This window comes from Suncus etruscus, chromosome X (genome assembly GCF_024139225.1).
Source record: "Suncus etruscus isolate mSunEtr1 chromosome X, mSunEtr1.pri.cur, whole genome shotgun sequence".
In the NCBI taxonomy this organism is placed as follows: Eukaryota; Metazoa; Chordata; class Mammalia; order Eulipotyphla; family Soricidae; genus Suncus; species Suncus etruscus.
Window position 1 is genome coordinate 71,524,409 of NC_064868.1, and position 24,466 is coordinate 71,548,874.

Sequence of the window (24,466 nt, forward strand, 5' to 3'; positions counted from 1 at the left end):
TTTATTGTCTCTAAACCTATCTAAAAAGAACTGAAGGGTCTATTTTAATGGAATCGAGCCTAGGGACACACATTTGCAAAATATGCACTCTACTACTGAATAACAACTTTGACATGTTATGGAAAATTTTTAAACAAAATACTTAGAAACATAAAGTTATATTTTACTGTTTTATTATCTCTGTAACTATTAGAAGTAAAATTTATTAATCTAAAATAAAATATCATTTTTGGGGGGCCACACACGGAGGTGCTCAGGGGTTACTCCTTACTCTGCAGACATAAAATACTCCTGCAGGCTTGGCAGACCATATAAAATGCCAAGAATAAATCTGGGTCTGCCACATGCAAGGCAAAGCCCTACCTGCTGTAATATTGCTACAGTCCCCAAAATATTAATTTTAAACAATTAACAAACTTGCTCTTACCAATAGACTCAAGAGAAAGAGAGAGTACATGATCCTCGATAAACCTGGCACACATTTGCCCTTAATAAAATATATCAAAGTTTCCCTTAATTGTTTTTCATCTTTTTGACATATGGAGAGAGTGGGGCTACACCTGGATGTAATCAGGGATCAAACCTAGGTTGCCACATGCTAGGCAAGCACATTACCTATTATCTATCTCCCTGATCCTCTTTCTTTGTTTATATTTGGGGCACAACATACATTGTTTGGAACTTACTCCTGGCTGTATTCTCAGGATTATTCATGGTAGGGATCATAGAGTTAGTTTTGGTTCTATTTTTAAAGGTCTTCCACACTAAAACCCATGAAAAAATGGTTTCTTATTCAGATTTCCTTATAACTAAAGAGTCAGCCACCAGAACCTGATTTTATCTGACAGAGACTTAAAAAGCAGACTGTGGAGTGGAAAAACTTGATAGTAAAAAAAAGTTGGTGGGACCAAAGAGATAGCACAGCTGGTGGGCATTTGACTGGCATGCAGCCAACCTGAGAAGGACCCGGTTGGATATCTGGCATCTCATATGGTCTCCTGAGCCTGCCAGGAGCACAGAGTCAGGAGTAACTTCTGAGTGCCACAGAGGAGATTGTAGACCCGAGGAATTTGAAAGTTGTTTAACTAGAAGCAGGGCATCACATGAGATTAGGGAGCATATTCTGCTTGCTCTATTTGGGCAGAGCAAAAAATTGGGATCCTGGCAGTCATTGATCAAGTCTTGAGGGTTGCTGTGGAGTCTGAAGTTCATCTTACTGTGCTGCTTCTGTAGAGGTTGTGGATTCTACTACTATCTCATAAAATCTGCTTGTTGTCCATTGTACACTTACCGTCTCTCACTTGAAAAACATATAGTTCTTTCATTTTGCCCTAGTTCCTTTCCTTACATCTATAAGAAATGCCATATTTGTACATGTCAGGACAAGGGACACTTTTAGAGAGAGAATGTTCCAATTATTTTCAAAAGTGTAATTGGAACATCCTCCCTGTATAGACAATGGTAGAATGCACATTTCATTGGACGGTCCATTTTCTTTCAGTGGAATTTAAAAGCAACATTGTCAGGACACCTTCCCCAATCTGCCCAGTCTTTTTATTTTTTTAAGTCCCTGTCGTTTTTATTAAAATTCCTTCTTGGACCAACTTCTTAGGAAAAGGAAAATAACGAAAGAACTCAGATACCTAAATAGTAACCTGCTCCCAAAAGGGGATGAGTCCATCGATGATGATGGGTGGGGTAAGGGGGTGAGCCTGGGTGACACAGTATCATGGGACTAGTCGGTGCAGATGATCCAGGTGCCCACCCTCCGCCCTTGCAGTCCTACCCCCAAGACTGTCTTCTGAGTTAATTGTTGTTCCAGTTCCTCCCAGGTCAGTGTAGGGGTTTGCGTGGAACAGTGAATGAAGAGAAATAGGTCTGGAAGAGAAAACCCGTTGGGCCTGGGGGCTGGGTTGAAAGATGCTAGCTTAAGTGCAGACTAATGGTTGGGGAAAAGCTACCATGGGGAAGCAAGCACTCAATGGGTGCAAAGCTGGGAAGATGGACACCCCAAATATCCTAACCCTTATTTCCGCACCCTCTCTTCACTGCCTTCCGTCCACTTTAGAGCCTGAAATGGTAATTTAGGAGCGGGTGGCCAGCCATGAGACACTAGAAGTGACCCCCCCACCCCACCTCCTTAGTCGCTCCACGCAGAAAGAAGAAAGTTGATCTAGAGAGTGGAGAGGCAAATTGCCTCAAGAGGAATAGGACTCATAGATCCAAAATTAGTTTAGAAAACAGTCTGGGGTCCCAGACTTTGAAAGAAATGGCGGAGGTGGAGGAGGTTGTGGAGGAGCTGGGGGATCAAAATCTTGGGTGATAGGGACCCTAGTCCCTTGAGTCCACCCAGCACCAAGCCCTTTCCTCATTTCTGTCCGTAGATTTGCCTGCTTGTTCTCAGCATATGGCTAGGCCAGAAAAGGGGGAGCAACCTCCCCAGAATCCCTGCAGATCAGTGAAGTGGGTACCACTGGATAGGAACTCTGAGAGGAGAAGGATGTGGAGGGTAAAAGTTGGGCAAAATTTGGGTTCCACTTACCACCTTCCAAAATACTCTATGCACTGTGGCACAGTAAACAAATAGAGGCAAATGGTACGACTTGAAAGAGAAAATAAATGCTGAATAATGTGTGTCAGAGTAATGATGGGGTAATTGCATGGTAAGAAGGGACCTCTGAATGGTAGAGTCAAATGAAAGGACTCCTGATAAGAAGTGCAGTACTAGCAGGACTTACCACTCAATATCATCTCCTCTTTGTTCTCATCACCCTACTCTACCCCATATTTTCTAGGACTATAAAAAAAGAACTATCTCAACATGGAAAATTTCTGCACTGAAAATGGTGGAAAGCATAAAAAGATAGAAAGTGAACATCATCAGGATGCACAAAAGCCAGGCATAGCTTCTATTCTGGAAGACAAGGGAAAGTTAAAAAAGAAAGAAAGAAAGAAAGAAAGAAAGAAAGAAAGAAAGAAAGAAAGAAAGAAAGAAAGAAAGAAAGAAAGAAAGAAAGAAAGAAAGAAAGAAAGAAAGAAAGAAAGAAAGAAAGAAAGAAAGAAAGAAAAGAAAGAAAGAAAGAAAGAAAGAAAGAAAGAAAGAAAAGCAAAGAAAGAAAGAGAGAAAGAAAGAGATAGAGAAAGAAAGAGAGAAAGAAAGAGAGAAAGAAAGAGAAAGAGAGAAAGAGAGAAAGAGAGAAAGAGAGAAAGAGAGGGAGGGAGGGAGGGAAGGAGGGAGGGAGGGAGGGAGGGAGGGAGGAAGGAAGGGAGGAAGGGAGGTAGGGAGGAAGGGAGGAAGGAAGAAAGGAAGAAAGGAAGAAAGAAAGAAAAAAGCAAGGAAGAAAGGAAAGAAGCAAGAAAGGAAGGAAGGAAGAAAGAGAGAGAGAAATGGAGGGAGGGAGGGAGGGAGGAAGGAAGAATGAATATGGAGAAATGCTGAAAATAATGCAAAGTTAGAGATTGAGATAAAGCCAGAAAGTGAGGGAGGACATTAAAGGAGAGCTAGAGAGCCAGGGAAATCAAGAGAGCAAGAATGACCAAGATAGTGAGGGAATGAAAGAAAAGCCAACCAGTGAATCAAGAGCTACAAGAAAGCATCCAAATGAGGATGAAGCACCAGGGAAAGCTAAAAGAAAAACCAGGCTCTGTACCTCAAGAAACATAAGGAGATCATGCATGATATACATTTCAACAATGAGATGATAAAAGAATTTTATGAGATGGTAAGGTTTTCAGAGAAGGTAAAGAAGACCATAAATACATTAGGTGGGTTTATGTAGATGCAAAAAAGTTTACAGGACCCCTTCCACTACAGGGCTGCACAAATGGGTTTTGAAGACATACATTTTGTGTAGTATCCCTGGCAGGCTTTCCCTAGGTCCTGGTCTATAATCTTATGCAGATACCTTAGGTGTCACCCTGGTCTTCCAATTAAACCTATCTATGAATAGGTAGCATAGTTTCATCCTTTGCAAGGAAAAACCTTTAAGATACATTACAAAATTAAAAAAAACAGTTTGCAGAACCTGTATATGGCATAAATTAATTTAAAACTACAAAGATGTTATAATCTGTATATGGTGAAAATGCATGGAAAAGTTTTATGGGTACATTATAAAAATAAAAAAGGAAATGTTTCTAGAACCATATATATGACATGAGTTTATTAAAAAAAACTATAAAGGTAATTTTTTATCTGCTTACAGAGAAAACTGAAAGCTGTGCCCATGAAAAAATAAACAATAATGGGGCTAGGAGAAAATACAAAGTACAAAAGGTAAGGTGCTTGCCTTGAGTGTAGCTGACTCAAAACACAGCCAGAGTATACCCAAAGCACAATATGGTGTGGCTCAGAAACCAAAAAGATCAATAATGAATTAACTTTTGGCTCCTTTTTCTTACTTTTTACATGTGTTTATTTTCTCCTAAAAAGTCTTTTGTCATAAAAATAATGAAAATTCAAAATTAGGAAATCAATATCAAGAATTATCCATTGAACTTATAAGGGACTGGTGACACTTAAAACTTGTGGTGTTGGCCTAATGATGAGACAAAATCAGAAGACACGTCATCCTTTGATCTGTTCAAAAACCAAGATCACTAATTATAGAATACTGACTGTGACAACCATGACTGGGCAGAACTTATCCTGGGACCAATAGGAAAGACCCTAGCCTAGGCTTTGGCCTACGTTCTGTACAACAACCAAGATCTCTAATTCCAGAGGTCTGTCTGACTGAGACAACTGCAATTGAGCAGAATTTCTGGAAACATAATGAAAAACTCTATCCTAGGCTTCGTCCTAGGATTGGTGCAAAAACCAAGACCACCAATTACAGAAGACTGATTTAAACAACAGTAATGAAACAGAACATCTAGAACTGTAAAGAAAGACTCTATCCTAGGCTTCATCCTATGAACTGTGCAAATATCAGATCTCTAGTTACAGAGGTATGATATTATCATCCACAACTGAGCAGAAAGTTTCCTGGCACCATTAAAAGACCTAGGGAAGTGAAAAGAGCATGTACAAGCCTGTAGCTATTCCCATGACAGTATGCTTCAACGGCGGAGAAACCTGTATCTCTGCAAAAAAAAAAAAAGAAGAAGAAGAAGCAGCACAATTTTTTTTTCTTTTGGGATCATGGTTATTGTACGGTTGTAGTCTTTATTGCTGTGGTCTTCTTCGTTTTATTTTTGTCATTGTACTTTTTCATTATTGTTTGTAGTTTTTTGTATTTTTACGTTTTTCTTCTTTTTTCTCTTAAATTGATATTTATAACCTCTAGATGGACTCCTCCTGGGTTTTTTGTTGTTGTTGTTTGTTTTTTTTCTATTTTTTATTCAAATAAAACCACATAACCTGAGTCAACTTGTTCTGCTCATAAATTGAGGGGAAAATGGATGGTACCAAGAACAAACATTGTACTAAGATTGAGTAGAAACAAAAAAATGATCAAATTTAAATACCAAATCCAAAGCCAAAACAACAGAATCAAAACTCAATCTACAAGAAGCTAGGCGTAGAGGGGACCACTTACACTAGCATCCAGAAGGGCAAAGGAGGGGAATATGGGATGCATGCTGTGAATAGGGGTGGAGTGAGGACAAAACTGGTGGTGGGAATGTCCCTGATTCAACGTCACTATGTACCTAAAATATTACTGTGAAAGACTTGTGATTCACTGTGGTCTCAATAAAGATTATTTGAAAAAAGGTTTTGGTGTTGTGGCCACAGGGATAGCTCAAATGGCTTATTGATGCTTTTACATGTAGGATGCCCAGGTTCAATCCCTAGCACAGCATGGTATTCATGAGCCTACCAGGAACAACCCAGGCACTATAGGATTTGACTCAAAATTATTCTGGGGATCGGAGAGATAGCATGGAAGTAAGGTGTTTGCCTTGCATGCAGAAGGTCGGTGGTTCGAATCCCGGCATCCCATATGGTCCCCTGAGCCTGCCAGGAGTGATTTCTGAGCATAGAGCCAGGAGTAGTCCCTGAGTGATGCCAGGTGTGACCCAAAAACCAAAAAAAAATTTCTGCCAATAAGTAAAAAGTTGGGTAAAATCCACATTAATTCCTCAAAGCTGGAATAATCAACCTTGAAGCTACCACTTTAGATCCATTGCTGGAAGACATGTTTTCTAACCTGTGGACTGAGTGTTGAATGTGAAATGTAAATGTTCTTTGTATGATGTGCCAGCTGGATTGGGCTAGCTCCTCTCCTCTTCTCTGCACAAGCAGCACCTGTGCCCAGAATTGAGTCCACACAGTTCAGAAGGAGGTACCACTCTCCCCTGGGCAATTGTTTGTCTCTTGAGCACTATGACTGTTCTCATGGGGCCTATACTCCTTGGAATTTTATTTGTGATGGTGGACTGGTCGTACTGGACTAAAACAACAGTGTCTCAACAGAAAAATAGATGATACTCTATCCAAGGTGGGTAGTAACCCTATGTCACTGGGGTCTTTATAAAGATTTAAAACTTTCCCAGGGGGCTGGGAGTGTGCTTTGTATGCATGTCTCGTGTGTTTAAGTCACTGAATTTCAGCACACACAAAAAAATCCTTCAAATTTTATTATTGGTAATTTTTGTGTGTTGCTTCACTCGGTTTCGATGGTGGAGAATAAACTAGAAGAGAGATAGGAGTAACTCAAGTGCTATTCTTATGTGCAATTCTCACACTCTAATCTGTCTGTTGATATTTTTTTAGGACTCTCCCAAGAAATTATTGTTAGGTCTTGTATTACCATTTCAACAGATCTATCTACTTACATTTTTTCCTGTAGTTTCATTAGCCCTTTTAATGCTTAGGGGTTTTTGTTTGTTTCTTTTTGTTTTTATTTTTGGACCACACCCAGCGGCACTCAGAGGTCACCCCTGTCTTTCCACGCAGAAATTACTCCCAGCAAGCTCAGGGGACCATATGGAATGCCAGAGGTGATCGAACCTGGTCTCCACACGCAAGAAAAATGCACTACCCATTGTGCTATCACTCCAGCCTCTTGCTTAGGGTTTTTAAAAAATTAGCTTTTATTTTAGAACAGCTGTACATTTATATACTTACTGAAAAGATAGTATAAAGTACTACCCTATACTTAGTGTCTCAAATCTGAAATATGTTCATGTAATAGTATGTCACATTTGTCACAGTGAATAATGATACATTATTTAGCTATGTATGTATGTATGTATGTATGTATGTATGTATATACTTTGTTCTTATTTCTTTGGTTTTCTCTTAATGTTCTTTTTTCTACTCCAGAATCCCATTTGGGCTACTACCAAACTTTTATAGGTCCAGTCTTCTTGGGCCCCTCCTGAATGGAAAGTCTCACACAACTTGATTTTGATGCCCTTGACAAAACCTTTTAAACATGACAAGTCAGGTATTCTAGAAACTGTCTGCCTCACAATTTGGGGTTTGTTTTATTTTTGCTCTGGTTACACAGATATTAAGTATTTTGGGGAATAAGAACATAGTGAGAAAGCACCATTTCCATCACAGCATATAAAGGGTACATACTTGCTTGTTGCCACTTTTGATGTTTGGCCGTGTGGCTGAGGATAGTGTTTTCCAGGTTTCATATGGTAAAGCTACTCTTTTCTTTTTCTCTTTCCATTCTGTATTGTTTGGATTTTCTTTTTCTTTTTCCATTCTGTACTGTTTGGAAAAAAGCTGCTATTTTTGATTCCATATTTAAAGTGGGCTATTATGCTCCCAATAGCAGTATATATTATGAAGGCCTAGTATCTACAAAATTATTTGGAATTCTCCACAGGATATTTGACTCCTCTCATTCATGTACTAAACCTTTCAATTTTTATTACTATGGGTTCATACTAATTTTATACTTTGGATTATAAACTGTAACTTGTGCAAATTTGTTCAAATGTGATTAGAAATCCTTTCATGTAACATATGTATAACTTATATATCATTTGACATATTTCTATCACTGTTTTTTTTATTTTTAATGCTTATTTGTGGTAATACAGAGTGTTATTTTCTTGCATAGCTCCTGCTTAAATCCTAGTATCAATCACTTTTCCAATGAGACTTTGTACTGTAAGCTGAAGAACATTATTAACGACCAATATCTTGACATACTCACTATTATTCAGATATTTTATTACCTCCACATCTTCTCAGGGCAATGAGACAAATTAATATATAACCTATGAAAACACACACATCTTTATGTGTATTCTTGGTTTATGTACTCAGAGATCACACCTGGCTGTGCTTCATGAACTATGCCAGGAATTGAACTGGGTTCAATGAAAACACAGAAAGTACCTTAACTTTAATACTATGTCTATATTTTACTTATATAGATTTGCCTTTAGTCTTAGTAAACCCATTCAAATCCACGTACTCATTTCCAAAATTACTCATGTCAGCTATATTTTTCCCATCCATTTTAGTAAGGTGGTTTCTCGCATCTATAATATACTTTAATGTTTTTGTCACTTTCTGCATTTTGGGAGTGCTGATGTAACTGGTATTTTGAAAGTTAGAAATTCCACTTAATTGCTGTTATAAGAAGTCAACTGTTTTTTGCTTAGTATATATATATATATATATATATATATATTTCTGCACAGATTATAGTATCCTCTGCAATTATAGAGTCATATTTTCTACATTTAAAATCCATGTTTTATTTCCTTTTCTTTGTATTGTACTAGCTAGTGTTTCAGGCCTGAAATAGGAGCAATGAAAAATACATCCTTGGCTTGTTAGTGATTTGACAGTGAAATGTTCATATTCTTTTCAGTAAGTATGTTAGGTATGTAGGGCTGGAGAAATAGGAAAGGGGATATCCTAAACACCATGAAAGCTATGTCTTGAGTACCATAGGATGTGAAAAAAAGAAAGTATGACATTATGTGCTAAAGCTGAAACCACCAAAATGTAATGTGTCTGCAAAAGTGTTAGGGGTTAGAGAAGATTGGTTAAAGACTAGTAATAACAGAGTATAAGTGCACTGGTGATGGGAGTGGACACTTGTGTTGGGATTGTTGTTAAAATATTATACACCTAAAATTCAACTACAATAATTTTGTAATCCACAGTTTGTAATTAAACATTTTTGAAAGTTTGATGTTAGTTGTAGACATTTTTAATAAACTGAGTAAGTTCATCTTTAATTCTAGTTTGAAAGCTTTTTATCAAGAAGGGGTATTGGAGTCTAGTTGCTTTTTCTGTGTCAATGATAGAATCATAATCTTCTTTGCTCTGTTATAGTGATGGTGTATATTGATTGAATTTCAAATGTTTATTTAGTCTTCTAGAGGTTTCCACTTGATAGTTATATAATTTTAACACTGTTGTAATCAACTTACAAAGACTTAATTGAGGATTTTATGTGAAATATCAAGAGATATTTTGGGCTGTAATTTTCTTTCTTTTAATGACTTTTTTCTTCTGGATTTATTTTCTTCAAGGCTTACTCCTGGTTCTGTGCATAGTGATTGTTCCTGGTGGAATTTAGGGGTCCGTATGAAGTGCCGAGGATTGAGTCTAGTCGGCCATAGGAGGAGAAAATATTGAATCTGTTCTATCACAATGTCTTTTTATCTATACTGTAATTAACATAATACTGCCCTCTACTGAGTCAAAAATGTTCTGTATACTTCTGTGTTATGGAACAAATTGTGGACAACAGGTTGTTTGGTTTTTTCTTAATTCTTTTGTTTGGTTTTAGGGTTGTACCCAGCAGTGCTCGGAGTAGTTTATTCCCAACAGTGCTAGGTTAGAATGTGGTGTTGGGCATCAAATAGGAATTCACATATGAAAAGCAAGGGTTCCTGATCTTTGACTATCACTCCCAGGAAGAATATTAGTTACTGATTCAATTTCTCTAATAAACTCAGGGATATTTAGGTTATTTATTTACTTGTGTTAGTTTTAGTAGCCCATATCTTAAATAAATGATTAAATTTATTCATCTTATATCTAGTAGCTTGTATCTTCAATAAAAATATTCATCTAAATTATTACATTTGAAGGCACCTAATTGTTCATAGTATTGTTTCTTTTATTATGGTCTATTGTATCAACAATGATAACTCTTATTTATGATACTGTTCATTTTGGTCGGATTCTTCTTTTCAGTAACCCACACCAGAGACTTTTTATTTTTTCGAAGAAGTAGGTTTTTAATTTTTTTCTATTTTCATTAATTTCATTTTTCTATTTTCCTTTTTTCACTTTCATAAATGTATATACTTTATGTATCTACTTATTTTTCCTGCTCACTTACGAGCATTGAAATGGTTTTTAGTATTTGGAAGTTACAAATAATGCTGTATTCAATAAGCTTGAATGTACATATTTTGTATTAGTGGACATATTTATTGAAGCTTATTCCTAATAGTGGAATTATTGGGTCAAATGCTAAGTGCACAATTTGTTTGATATTTCTAAATTTCTCACCAAATGGTCATAATTAGTAGTTCCACATAGTAATGTATGCCACATAGTAATGTATGAGAGTGATTGTTTCTTCCCAGCCTTACTACGAAAACAAGTTGCCCTTATATTATTGCTGTTTTTATCACAGCTAGCAGTGCTTGGAGCTTACTCCTGGCTCTGCTCTCAAATATTCCTCCTGGTGCAATCTTAGGGAATGCTTTGGGGTCCCTGTGATAAAAATACTGGTCAGCTGCATGCAAGGCTAGTGCCCTACCTGCACTACCATCTTTCAGGCCTAAATATTTAAAAAAAATTAAATTTTTGATAGAGTAGATTTCAAGGATAGCTACAAATATGGATTTGTAAACGTTGACATGTCATGTCACTAAGCTCTGTTTTGTTTATGTTTTGTGTGCTATCTTTGGTATACTTTTTGTTCTTGATATGGAATATTTAGTTTGTTGTCCTTCAATAAAGGAGTCATATATGTCTGTATGTTTGATGTATGTTGTAAATATTTTGCCAGTTTGTTGGGTGCCTAATTATTTACCTTCACCATATATATGTGGCCAAATTGATTCATTTTACCTCTATTGCCTTTGAAATCTAACCAAGATTAAAAACACAGTCTTTACATCGATTTCAGTTCTATTCATCTTGGAGTGAATTGCCTCATTCCTTAGAGCTATGAAGTACTCTATTGTGTATATGTATCACAGCTTCATGATCCACTCATCTGTTGTTGGACATTAAATAGGTTAATTTCTACACATTTAATCTTCTTTACTGCTATTTTATGTGGATTCCTTGCCCACAATGTGTTCTTCAAAAGCTTTTCAAAGACTATATCATGTATGTTTCATTTTATAGCTTACATGCTAAGTGGCTTTCTTTATGATTTGTGGCACTGCTTCCATTGGCCTTTTGAGGTATACTATATCATTTGAGATGAGATGGTTTACCCATTGTTATCCAATCTTATGAAGCTAATGTTTTCTTTAGAAAACAGATATATTTACTGTACAATATTGAATGGGAATAAAATTTGAGGGGATACTACTCTTGCTTTTAACCTTGAAGTCAGATGTCTAGTAGTTCTTCATGAGATAAAATACTAGCATAGAAATTACTTATAGATATTTCATCAAATTATAAATCATTCTGGTACCTATTTTCTTCAGGTTTGTTTTTATTGAACTTGAATTACTGTTGAATTTAAATAAGTCAGTTCAGCACATATAGGAAAATAATATATATTTGTTCTTAATTATACTGCTCTGTTGAATGATAGCTATATAGTTCCTGAGACCCCATTTATATTAATGAAATAATTTCCAAGTATTGCAATATATGTGCATTGGACACAAATCCTTTAAAACTAATATTTATGAAACAAAGTTCATTTTATTTTCATTCTCTTCCTTTTCTCATTTTTATTTCCCCCAAATTAGTTTTTTATGTATTATTAGATATTTGGCAATATGTAGGGGTTTTGTACCTTTATTTTCCCCCAACAATTTAGACATATCATAAAACAAATTTAGCATCTTTAATTTTTGTCTTTGGGTCATATGTAGACTAATGGTGGCATCTGAAATTTGGTAATTTACTAGTAGTCTTCCTATGAGACCATAGACATTAGATGCTTCTGGTACCTAATATCTCTCTATGTAATTTTATATCAGTAAAATTTGAATATATCTGCTTATTTCCCTAGGAAATTATATATAATGTTTATATTTTCAAATAAATTGAAATATACTATTTATAATGTATTCTTTACTTTTTAATGTTTCATGGGTACTCCTAGTTTGTAATTTATTATTTAGTGTAGTTGTGACCCGTTTTTATTTAGTTAGTGGATGGTTTATCTGTTTCTCCAGTATAAATTTGATATCATAAAGGCATACTTTCATTTTTCTAATACTTTATTTTCTGCTTAATTGCTTTATCATTTCAACCCTTCAGTTTTATTTTTTATGCTTAGCTGTTTTTGTTTGGGGAATTTCTTGAGTATATACTTTAATTTATTTTTAATATTTTATTACATAAAAGCAGTTATCATTCTGAAACCATCTCTGCTGTTTTAATTATACTTTATAGATTATGATATAATGAAAATTTATTATCATTCTTTACAAAATCTTCTGCAACTTTAGTTTATATATTTTCCCCATAACTTATGATAAAAGAGCAAGAACTTCCAACTGCTGCTTCATGATTGTCTAGCACATGTCAATTTTTTCATTTCTTAACGTTATTTTGTGTGAAAATATTGCTGTTTATTTGTATGGCACTGCTTATTTAAGAAATCCTTATTTTAATGCTCTCATCTTCTATCAGTGTCACAAAACACAGACCCATTTAGCTTTTTTGTTATTTGGGGAATGGATAGAATAAGTTGTTAGTGCTTTGGTTTTTGTGGTTCCTGATGCCTTGCAAGTCTAATTTTCCTTTCTTTTTTCCTCAGATCATTATGTTACAGCATAGATCAATTTTTTTTCTGAATTCTTGTACATGACCTATAAGATTGGCATACAGACACCTCAGCTTCTGTTTTTTGACTCTTATTATGTGACAGCTCAAATCTGTATAGAAAAAGCTGGCTTGAAAGCAGGCAACAAAGTCATAATCAAATGAGGAAGAAGGTCAGTTTTTGGAAATTACTTCCTGTTTATAAGTAACCTTGATTGCCATTAGGCTGCCTAGAGCATCCTTTTTAGTTCTAGATTAGAGTCTCAGTGGATGGGAAATTTAATTTCTAAAGCATTCCTCAAGTAGAACATGGCAGAAGAAAATAGCCAGAGAAGAAATACGAAAGTATCCCATGAAATATTGGTGATGTATCTTTATTAGGATTGAGGTCCCTCTATGTGCAAGTGGAAGTAAATTGAAGGAAGGAATATGCTTAAAATTTAGAAGATGAGGTCTCTCTTCATATATTCAACCAGGCAATTTGAATAGGTAACTTAGCTTTTTCAGATGTTGACACTGGATTATCTGTCTTTGTGCCCAGTGTTGGAGTTGGAATTCTTGATCCCTAAAGTTAAAGACTCATCTAAGTCAGCCATTTTTGCCTACAAAGCATGTGGTAACTTTTCTCAAGTAACTAAGCATCCTATTGCTTTTTGCTCAAATAATCCACTCCTCACTTGTTGTGTATGTAAATATTTTAGAGGATTATTATGTTACTGACCCTAACCTGATTGGTGATTTTGCCCTACCCTAGGGTGTGAGCTAGCATACTGCCCCCACCCTAGGGTAGTACCTGATTCTGCTTCCACCATTGGTTGGTATCTGATCCCACCATTGGGTGGTACCTGATTCTGGGGGATAAAAACAAGGGTCTGTGGAAGGCGAGGGGCTTTTTGCTGGAACTGAGGCTGAGTCTTTGGACTTCAGTCTTGTCCACCAAATAAAGCGAATATTTCCACAAGCCTGACTGTCTACGAGCTGTTTACCCGCTGTTTCACCTCAGAACCGTCAGCTAGACAGGGTGGCAGATGCGTGCTCCGAGCTGAAGGGGAAAGACCTCATCCTCCATCCCTCCATCAGTCAACCTCTTCAGGGGCTGACTTGCAAGACTCACTTTTCTGTCCATAATAACTGAGTGAAGATTTCCAAAATTATATATATTATTTCAGAAACATTAAGCTGAAAGACTTCATCAGGATTTGGCAAAACTATAACTGGGACTTCTTGTAAAGTCTGCTTTAAGGCATGAAAGCAGAGTCATCCTGGTTACCCAAATAGTATCATGGTCACCCAAATGTTACTTGCATCTTTCATGCTTTTATAAAGGAGGTTGGCTATATCTCCATATTTCATAACCCTGTTAATCCCAAAAGGCTTAGAGTTGACTTTGATTGTGGACGTAGGAATATAAATTATAGTCTGAATTCTGTTCACAAGGTCTTGGTTCTTGCTGTTTAAATTACCCTCAAATACTTGTTTACTGAGCTAGCTCTTCATATTAATCATTTTATATCCCCTAGATGACAGAAAATTCATTATTTCAGATACATTTCTTTGTGATTCTTTTTCTGTAGGGGACCAGAATTTTGGATTTCCTCCCCTTTTGCCTGAAGATTCTCTAAATATTTGCTAAGAGCTTCTCCAATTAAATGGAAGTTCATTCTAAAACATGAAAAATAAGGTCCATGTGATATTTGTAATGCATCCTTTAGTATACAACTCAGAATCAAATAGATGTTGAGAGTTTTCTGCTATAGAAAAGTTAAGGTAGGAAAAAATTTATTCTAATGTTGTGAACCACTGGGATAAGGAAGAAATTGTCCCAAGAAGCTGTATGTATTCAGGACAATGTGATGTATTGGGGCAGTAATTTCATGTAATGTCCTGGAACCTTGTACCACCCTCCATTACCCATTAGATTTTCTTATGCCCAATACAAGAACATTACATAAAGGTTATCAGAGTCTCAATAGGCCTTGCACCATTATTCTGACAAGCATTGGTCAGAGGCCTATCTGTGCTTCCAATTTTAAGAGAAACTATTATTTGTTTGGGAAATGGATAATTTTATTAGCTGGATCATCAGTTTTGCCTTTAGGACTCTTTTTCTGAAAATATTTATTTTTATTTATTTAAAAATTTTTTTAAATATATTTATTTAAACACCATGATTACAAACATGTTTTTAGTTGGGTTTTACTCATAAAAAGAAGTCATAATGAATATCAAATGCAAAGTCAACAACAACAGAATCTATACCCAAACTAAAACAAGCTGTACAAGGGGGGAACAGTTATACTAGCATTACGGGGGTAAAGGAGGGAGATATGGGATGCATGCTGGGAACAGGGGTGGAGGGAGGACAACACTGATGGTAGGAATGCCTCTCATTCATTGTCAATTTGTGCATCAAATATTACTATGAAAGAATTGTAATTCACTTTGACCACAATAAAAATAAAAAATGAAGTCAGAAAAAGAATACCTCACTTTACCAGTGCAACATTGCAACATTCCCACCACCAATGCCCCCCATATCCCTCCTACCTCACCCCTGCCTTTATTTGAGACAGGCATTCTATTTCTCTCACTTATTAACATTGTCATGATAGTTGTCATTGTCTTTATTTCTCTAAGCCTTTAGGATTCTGCAGTGCCACTTAAACAGATGGCACAGACCACTCCCTCCAATTTTCAGTACTGAGTTTGTAAAAAAGAATAGCTGTACCAAGTTGTGTGAGAAGGAATGACACCTTCAAGTGTTTCCAAATGTCTCTTCACAACAGATAATATGGAGCCAAAAGGGAGTGTCAAAATATTATGATTCAACAAATAGGGAGTGTCAAAATTAACGTATTTGCTGGCGTATAATATGACGGCGTATAAGATGACCCCCTAATTTTGCAGTTAAAACATAGGTTTAGGCCTATATTCGCTGTATCAGACAGAACGTTCCTGTGCTGCAAGTGTTCCTGTGCTCATGTACCACAGTGAGCCAATCACAACAGCAAAGGTTCAAAGGTTATACTGTAATAGACTTCCTCTCTGGCCAATCTGAGCAGGCTTTTGACAGTGTAGATTCAGGTCCAGAACATTGTCTAATTTGCAATCATAAAAAGCCTGCTTGGATTGGCTAAGTTAGAAAGGCAGTCCGAGCAGCCTTGCAGTGATTGGTGCAGGATTGAGTTGGAAAATTTGTTTTGTGGCAATATTCGGACAATTTTCGTTTAGTGGCATATTGAAACATTTTTCAGGATATACTCGGCATATAAGATGAACCCCGATTTTCTGTTGACATTTTTTATTTCAAAAGTTATCTTATATGCCAGAAAATACGGTATGATAATTCCACAAAAAGCTATGTGATTCAGCACAATGTTGTGTCATGGTTTGGTGGAAGAAGGTCCTGAAAATAAATTTATAGTTAATTTGGAACCACCCTGGTAGTGCTAAGAGCTTAGATCAAGTGGTGCTGTGGCATTATAAATGGAACTGGGTATTGAGATAGAGTTGGAAATAAAGAGTTTGTTGTTGCTGTTGTTATTTTGGGGGGTAGGGCTACAACCGGTAGTGCTCAGAGAATACTCCTGGCTTTGCACTCAGAAATTGCTCCAGGCTCTGGGGACCATATGGGATGCGGGAGATGGAACCTGAATCTGTCCTGGGTCAGCTGCGTGCAATGCCACCACCCTACCACTGTGCTACCACTACGGTCCCTGGATAAAGTCTTAATGTGTGTACTATTTATTCAGGCTTGAAAATGAATATATAATTGAGAAAGCTGTTTCCATGTCCAAACTGAAGTTAATAGTTTTGCTTTCCACCCTGGACTGACTCCAGTTTGATCCCCAGTGTCCCATATGGTCCTCAGAGCCTGCCAGGAGCTATTTTTGAATGCAGAGCCAAGAGTAATCCCCGAGTACTGCTGGGTGTGACCCCCTCCCCCCAAAAAACTATTATAGGAGAAAATGACCATTGTTAATTTTCACAAGTGCTTAATATATCTTGGTGATTAAGCCTTTGCCGAATGAGTTGATACTAGGTGTTTCCTTTCATCTGTGAAGCATCTTTTTTATTATTGTCATTATTTACTTTGTGATGCAGACTCTTCTCAATTTGATATTATCTGATTTGTGTATACTTGCTTCTAATTTTATGTCCAATGCTATTAAAACATTGATGACACCTCTCGATTCAAGTTATGACAGTATCTGACTATAATTTGCATGAGGTTATTTATAGATGGAGGTCTGATAATCAATTTTGAAAAGACTGTTGTGTAAGGTGTGAAATTAGGTCTGAGTTAATTTTCACAAATCCAAAATTGATATCAGAAGTGAAAAATAAACTGAAAGTGTACCCCCCAAGCCAGGCACAAATCAACATATCCACTGTTACCTTTATACATAGTATTAGATGTCCTAGACAGAGTAATTATGAAAGAAAAATAAATAAAAGATAATCAAATGGAAAAATATGAACATTTTGCTACTTGCAGATGATGACAATAAACAAACAATACCCTAAAAATGTCACCATGGTTTTTGTATTTAATAAACCAACCTGTAACAGTGTTGGACTACATAATCAGTAAATAGAAATCTGCAATGCAATAAAATAGAAAAAATTTTAATCAAATGTAGAATTAAAAAAATCACGTAAGAATCCATGGGGCCGGGCGGTGGCGCTAAAGGTAAGGTGTCTGCCTTACCTGCGCTAGCCTAGGACGGACCGCGGTTTGATCCCCCGGCGTCCCATATGGTCCCCCAAGCCAGGAGCGACTTCTGAGCGCATAGCCAGGAGTAACCCCTGAGCGTCACCGGGTGTGGCCCAAAAAACAAACAAACAAAAAAAAAGAATCCACTAAAGAGAAAAAATACTTGCAAACTATAAATTAAAACTAATGAGAGATGACATGAAGAAATGAGAAAACATTCACCTTATTTGTTCAAAAATCTTCATTATGAATATATCTACCTAAAACATTATATACATTAAATTAGCCTCTATCAAAATTCAACAGACTTTTTAAGGATAAAAATATTATTAAATTTATAATATATTAGATTTTTTCAACTACCACAAACAAGTATGAGAAAAAGAACATGAGAAACATTATGTTCCATACTTTAATCTATGTGAGAAAACTGTAGTAATCAAAACAGTGTGGTTACATCAACAATATTAATGGAATAAAATTATAAACACATAAAAAACTCTCATACATATGAACACAGATTAATATGTTTCAAATTAATTCAGAGTAAAATAACAAAAAATATTACACTTGATCTTAGCCAAAAGGCCAAGAAGCAATATAACCAAGAATATTAAATAGAAGAAGGAAAATGTCTTCTATGAATAGTGGTGGTAAAAAAATGGTTATCACGTGCAAAAATATTGAATTAGGGCCTGGAGAGATAGTATAGTGGATAGGTGCTAGCTTTGCATGCAGCAGTCCTGATTTCAATTCATGGTGTCCCATATTGTCCCCCAAGCTCACCAGGAGTGATTGCTGAATATAAAGCCTGGAGTACCACCTGAGCACTTCCCGGTGTGACCCTCAAAACAAAAAAAAAATTGAAATTAGGTCACTATTTTACATCATGCTCAAAAGATAACTCAACGTGCCTTAAATAAAAATAATTAAACAAATTAGATATTGTGCCTGAGTCCATAAAATATTGGCGAAAATACTCCGTGAAATTGGCCTTAGTGGCAAAGAAATACATCAAACTAAAAAGTTTCCTTAGAGCAACAAAAGCAATCACTGTAAGAAAATGAAGCCGACTTAAAAAATTCTGAGTTCGAGTGAGTGAGTGAGAAATGGCTGCAGGTGGGGGTTTCCAGGCAGAGTGCTGACTGCTCTACCTGCAGAATCTCCACCGGGCTGTGCTTCTTCTGAGGAACTGAGCACCGGAAGGGAGCCCTGTCCTACCCTTCTCTGTCTTTCCTGAACTCTGGAAGCTCTCCTCAGAGCCCTGGGAAGCGAACCCCAAAGAAACTACATTCGGGAGCTACCCAGCGAGCCAGTGAGTGAGTAAGAAATGGCTGGATGTGGGGGTCTCCAGGCAGAGTGCTGATTGCTCTACCTGCAGAGTCTCCACCCGGCTGTGCTTCCTCTGAGGAAACTGAGCACCGGAAGGGAGCCCTGTCCTACCCTTCTCTGTCTTTCCTGAACTCTGGAAGCTCTCCTCAGAGCCCTGGGAAGCGAAACCCAAAGAAACTACAGTTGGAAGCTACCCAGCGAACCAGAAACTGAGCACCTGAAGGGAGCCCTGTCCTACTCTTCTCTGTCTTTCCTGAACTCTGGAAGCTCTCCTCAGAGCCCTGGGAAGTGAACCCCAAAGAAACTACATTCGGGAGCTACCCAGCAAGCCAGTGAGTGAGTAAGAAATGGCTGGATGTGGGGGTCTCCAGGCAGAGTGCTGATTGCTCTACCTGCAGAGTCTCCACCCAGCTGTGCTTCTTCTGAGGAAACTGAGCACCAGAAGGGAGCCCTGTCCTACCCTTCTCTGTCTTTCCTGAACTCTGGAAGCTCTCCTCAGAGCCCTGGGAAGCGAACCCCAAAGAAACTACATTCAGAAGCTACCCAGTGAGCCAGTGACTCTCCTCAGAGTCCTGGGAAGTGAACCCCAAAAATACAGCATTCTGAAGCTGCCCAGCGAGCGAGTGAAAACTACGCCTGACCAGTGGGGCCCGACTGTGAAAAACTGTGAGTGCTGCCTGTGTGTGTCTCTCTGCTATCCTGTTGCGTAAACCTCCTGAGAGTGGGCTGAAAAGAGGCTCCAGAAGGCACTTAGCTCCACTTCGCTACGCAGCCGTGCGCTCTTTCTAAAAAAAGAACACCATCACAAGAAGAAAAAACCACACTAAGAACTGTACTGGATCACAGAAGCAAGAATTTCTCTCCAGACTGTCTTCTCTGCTGCGTGCTTGGGCCTAAGATTTGATCCTGTGTGAGGCTTCATCCACGGAGGACTCCCCTACCTTGGAGGCAAGTCGGCCCATCCAGAAAGGGCGGAGCCAGAGAAGTGTGTTGCCTGCATCATATAACCAATGAATACCACCACAACACGTAGAAAAACCCACAATACAAGTGTGACAATGGGGAAACAACGCAGGCCAGCATCAGACATAGAGAATGAAGATGACAATTCTGATGACCAGTTAACGACCAACCAACTAATCAATCTCTCAGATAAGGACTTTAGAGTAGCAATATGGAATATACTCAAAGAACTCAAAGAAACCATGAATAGAATAGAACAGAACACTAATAAAAATCAAGAAAATATGAAGACAGAAATCACAAAACTCCAAACTGAAATAACATGTCAAATAACAGGCCTGAAAAAATCAGTAAACGAAGAGAATGAAAAAATGGATAAGCTCTGGGACAGGGTATCAGAAGCTGAGAATAGACTTGGTGCTGTGGAAGATGAGATACATAACAATTCCATACAACAGGAGAGATTGAAAAAAAAACTTAAAACAAATGAACAGACAATGGAAAAATTAGTCAAAGAATGGGAACAGATGAAAATAGAGGTCTATGATAAGATCAACAGAAACAACTTAAGAATCATTGGAGTCCCAGAGACCCAGGAAGAAAATTTCCAGGAAGAATCAATGGTCAAGAACATCATTAAAGAGAAACTCCCAGAGCTAAAGAATATATGTGATCAAATCCTGCATGCTCGAAGAGTACCAACCAAAAGAGACCCAAGAAAAACCACCCCAAGACACATCCTAGTCACAATGACAAATCCCACAGATAGAGACAAAATTCTGAAAACAGCAAGATCAAAAGGGGAAATTACATTCAAGCAAGCATCCTTGAGATTTACAGCAGACCTGTCACCAGAAACACTAAATGCCAGAAAGCAGTGGTGGGATATTGTGACAAGACTGAATGAAATGAATGCTTCACCTAGAATACTGTACCCAGCAAAACTCACTTTCCGGTTTGACGGAAGAATACATGGTTTCACAGACAAAAAACAGCTCAGAAACTTTACAGACTCAAAACCAGTCTTAAGAGAAAAACTGAAAGACCTAATCTAAGACAAGACTGACCAAAAGACACACCAAATTTCGATATAAAGATGGCATTAAATCCCAGGACAATTCTTTCTCTCAACGTCAATGGACTAAATGCACCAGTTAAGAGACACAGAGTGGCTAAATGGATCAAAAAACTCAATCCAACCTTCTGCTGCCTACAAGAAACGCACCTGAATAGTCAGAACAAACATAGACTCAAAATAAAAGGCTGGAGAAAAGTTATCCAAGCAAACAACACCCATAAAAAAGCTGGAGTGGCCATACTAATATCAGATAATGCAAACTTTATACTCAGGAAGGTTGTAAGGGACAAAGATGGATATTTTATATTTATCAAGGGGTATGTAGAGCAGGAAGAAATAACTCTCCTAAACATATATGCACCAAATGAGGGGCCAGCAAAATATTTAAAACAACTGTTGACAAATCTGAAAAACAATATCAATAACAACACAATAATTGTGGGGGACCTCAACACTGCTTTGTCAACACTGGATAGGTCAACCAGACTGAAACCCAACAAGAATATACTAGACCTGAGGAGAGAAATGGAAGAAAGAGGCCTAGTGGATATATATAGGACACTCCATCCCCAGAAACCTGGATACACATTCTTCTCCAATGTACATGGGACATTCTCCAGGATAGACTACATGCTGGCACATAAAACATACCTCCATAATATCAAGAGGATAGAAATTTTGCAGACTACCTTCGCTGACCACAAGGCTCTGAAATTATTTGTGAATTCCAAAGGGACTCAGAAGAAAAACTTTAACACCTGGAAGTTAAACAGCCTCATACTCAATAACCAGTGGGTCCGAGATGAAATCAAGAAGGAAATCAAAAGGTTCCTGGAAACAAATGACAATAAAGACACAAACTATCAGAACTTATGGGACACAGCAAAAGCAGTACTGAGAGGAAAATTTATAGCTTTGCAAGCACACATCAGGAAGGAAGAAGGAGCTTACCTGAGTAGCTTAATGACACAGCTAATAGAACTAGAAAGTACTCAACAAAAGGACCCAAAAATAGGAAGACAGAAGGAAATAACAAAGCTGAGAGCAGAAATCAACGAAGTGGAAACCCAAAAAACAATCGAAAGATCAACGAAAGCAGAAGTTGGTTCTTCGAAAAAATAAACAAGATTGATAGACCACTGGCAAACCTAACAAAGAAAGAGAGAGAGAGAAACTTGATAACTCGTATTAGGAATGAAAAAGGAGAGATCACTACTGATATGACAGAGATTCAAAGGGTAATCAGAAACTACTTTGAAAAACTCTATGCCACTAAAAATGAGAACCTGGAAGAAATGGATAAATTCTTGGACTCTTATAATCTTCCACGGTTGAAAGAAGAGGATGTAGCATATCTAAACACCCCCATCACCATTGATGAAATAAAAGTGGTAATCAAAAGTCTGCCCAAAAACAAAAGCCCAGGCCCAGATGGATTCACTAATGAATTCTATCAAACTTTCCAAGAGGAACTACTACCAATCCTGGCAAGACTCTTTCATGAAATTGAACAAGTGGAAACACTCCCAAATAGCTTTTATGAAGCCAACATCACCTTGATACCTAAACCAGACAGAGATGCTACGAAAAAAGAAAATTACAGACCAATATCGCTTATGAATGCAGATGCAAAGATCCTCAACAAAATCCTGGCAAATAGGATTCAATACCTCATTAAGAAGATCATCCACTACGATCAAGTAGGTTTCATCCCAGGAATGCAAGGATGGTTTAACATCCGTAAATCTATCAACATAATACACAACATCAACAACAAGAAAAATAAAAACCACATGATTATATCAATAGATGCAGAGAAAGCATTTGACAAGGTCCAACACCCATTCTTGATCAAAACTCTCAGCAAGATGGGAATGGAAGGAACCTTTCTCAATATAGTTAAGGCCATCTACCACAAGCCAGTGGCAAATATTATCCTCAATGGAGAAAAACTAAAAGCCTTCCCTCTAAATTCTGGCACAAGACAAGGCTGTCCTCTCTCACCACTCCTATTCAACATAGCACTGGAAGTACTTGCTATAGCGATTAGGCAAGAAAAATATATCAAGGGAATCCAGATAGGAAAGGAAGAAGTCAAGCTCTCACTGTTTGCAGATGACATGATGCTCTACTTAGAAAACCCTAAAGACTCTATCAAAAAGCTTCTAGAAACAATAGACTCATATAGCAAGGTGGCAGGCTACAAAATTAACACACAAAAATCAATGGCCTTTCTATACACCAATAGTAATAAGGAAGAAATAGACATTAAGAAAACAACCCCATTCACAATAGTGCCACACAAACTCAAATATCTTGGAATCAACTTGACTAAAAATGTGAAAGACCTATACAAAGAAAACTATAAAACTCTGCTCCAAGAAATAAGAGAGGACATGTGGAAATGGAAACACATACCCTGCTCATGGATTGGCAGGATTAACATCATCAAAATGGCAATACTCGCCAAGGCGTTATACAGATTCAACACTATCCCTCTAAAGATACCTATGACATTCTTCAAAGAGGTAGATCAGGCACTTTTGAAATTTGTTTGGAACAATAAACACCCCAGAATAGCTAAAGCAATCATTGGGAAAAAGAATATGGGAGGAATTACTTTCCCCAACTTTAAACTTTACTACAAAGCAATAGTTATCAAAACAGCATGGTATTGGAATAAGGACAGACCCTCAGATCAGTGGAATAGGCTTGAATACTCAGAAAATGTTCCCCAGACATACAATCACCTAATTTTTGATAAAGGAGCAGGAAATCCTAAATGGAGCATGGAAAGCCTCTTCAAAAAGTGGTGTTGGCACAACTGGCTAGCCACTTGCAAAAAATTGAACTTAGACCCCCAGCTAACATCATGTACGAAGGTAAAATCCAAATGGATTAAAGACCTCGATATCCGACCCCAAACCATAAGATATATAGAACAACACATAGGCAAAACTCTCCAGGACATTGAGACTTCAGGCATCTTCAAGGAGGAAACTGCACTCTCCAAGCAAGTGAAAACAGAGATTAACAGATGGGAATATATTAAGTTGAGAAGCTTCTGCACCTCAAAGAAAATAGTGCCCAGGATTCAAGAGCCACCCACTGAGTGGGAGAATCTATTCACCCAATACCCATCAGACAAAGGGCTAATCTCCAAAATATACAAGGCACTGACAGAAATTTACAAGAAAAAAACATCTAATCCCATCAAAAAATGGGGAGAAGAAATGAACAGACACTTTGACAAAGAAGAAATACAAATGGCCAAAAGACACATGAAGAAATGCTCCACATCACTAATCATCAGAGAGATGCAAATCAAAACAACAATGAGATACCACCTCACACCACAGAGAATGGCACACATCACAAAGAATGAGAACAAACAGTGCTGGCGGGGATGTGGAGAGAAAGGAACCCTTATCCACTGCTGGTGGGAATGCCGTCTAGTTCAACCTTTATGGAAGGC

At 37.5% G+C, this 24,466-nt stretch overlaps 1 pseudogene; it reads right to left on the minus strand.

Moving 5' to 3' along the window:
* Window positions 1-18,142: 18,142 nt before the first annotated feature.
* Window positions 18,143-18,218, minus strand: LOC126000041 (uncharacterized; annotated as a pseudogene).
* Between the last annotated feature and the right edge of the window lie 6,248 nt (window positions 18,219-24,466).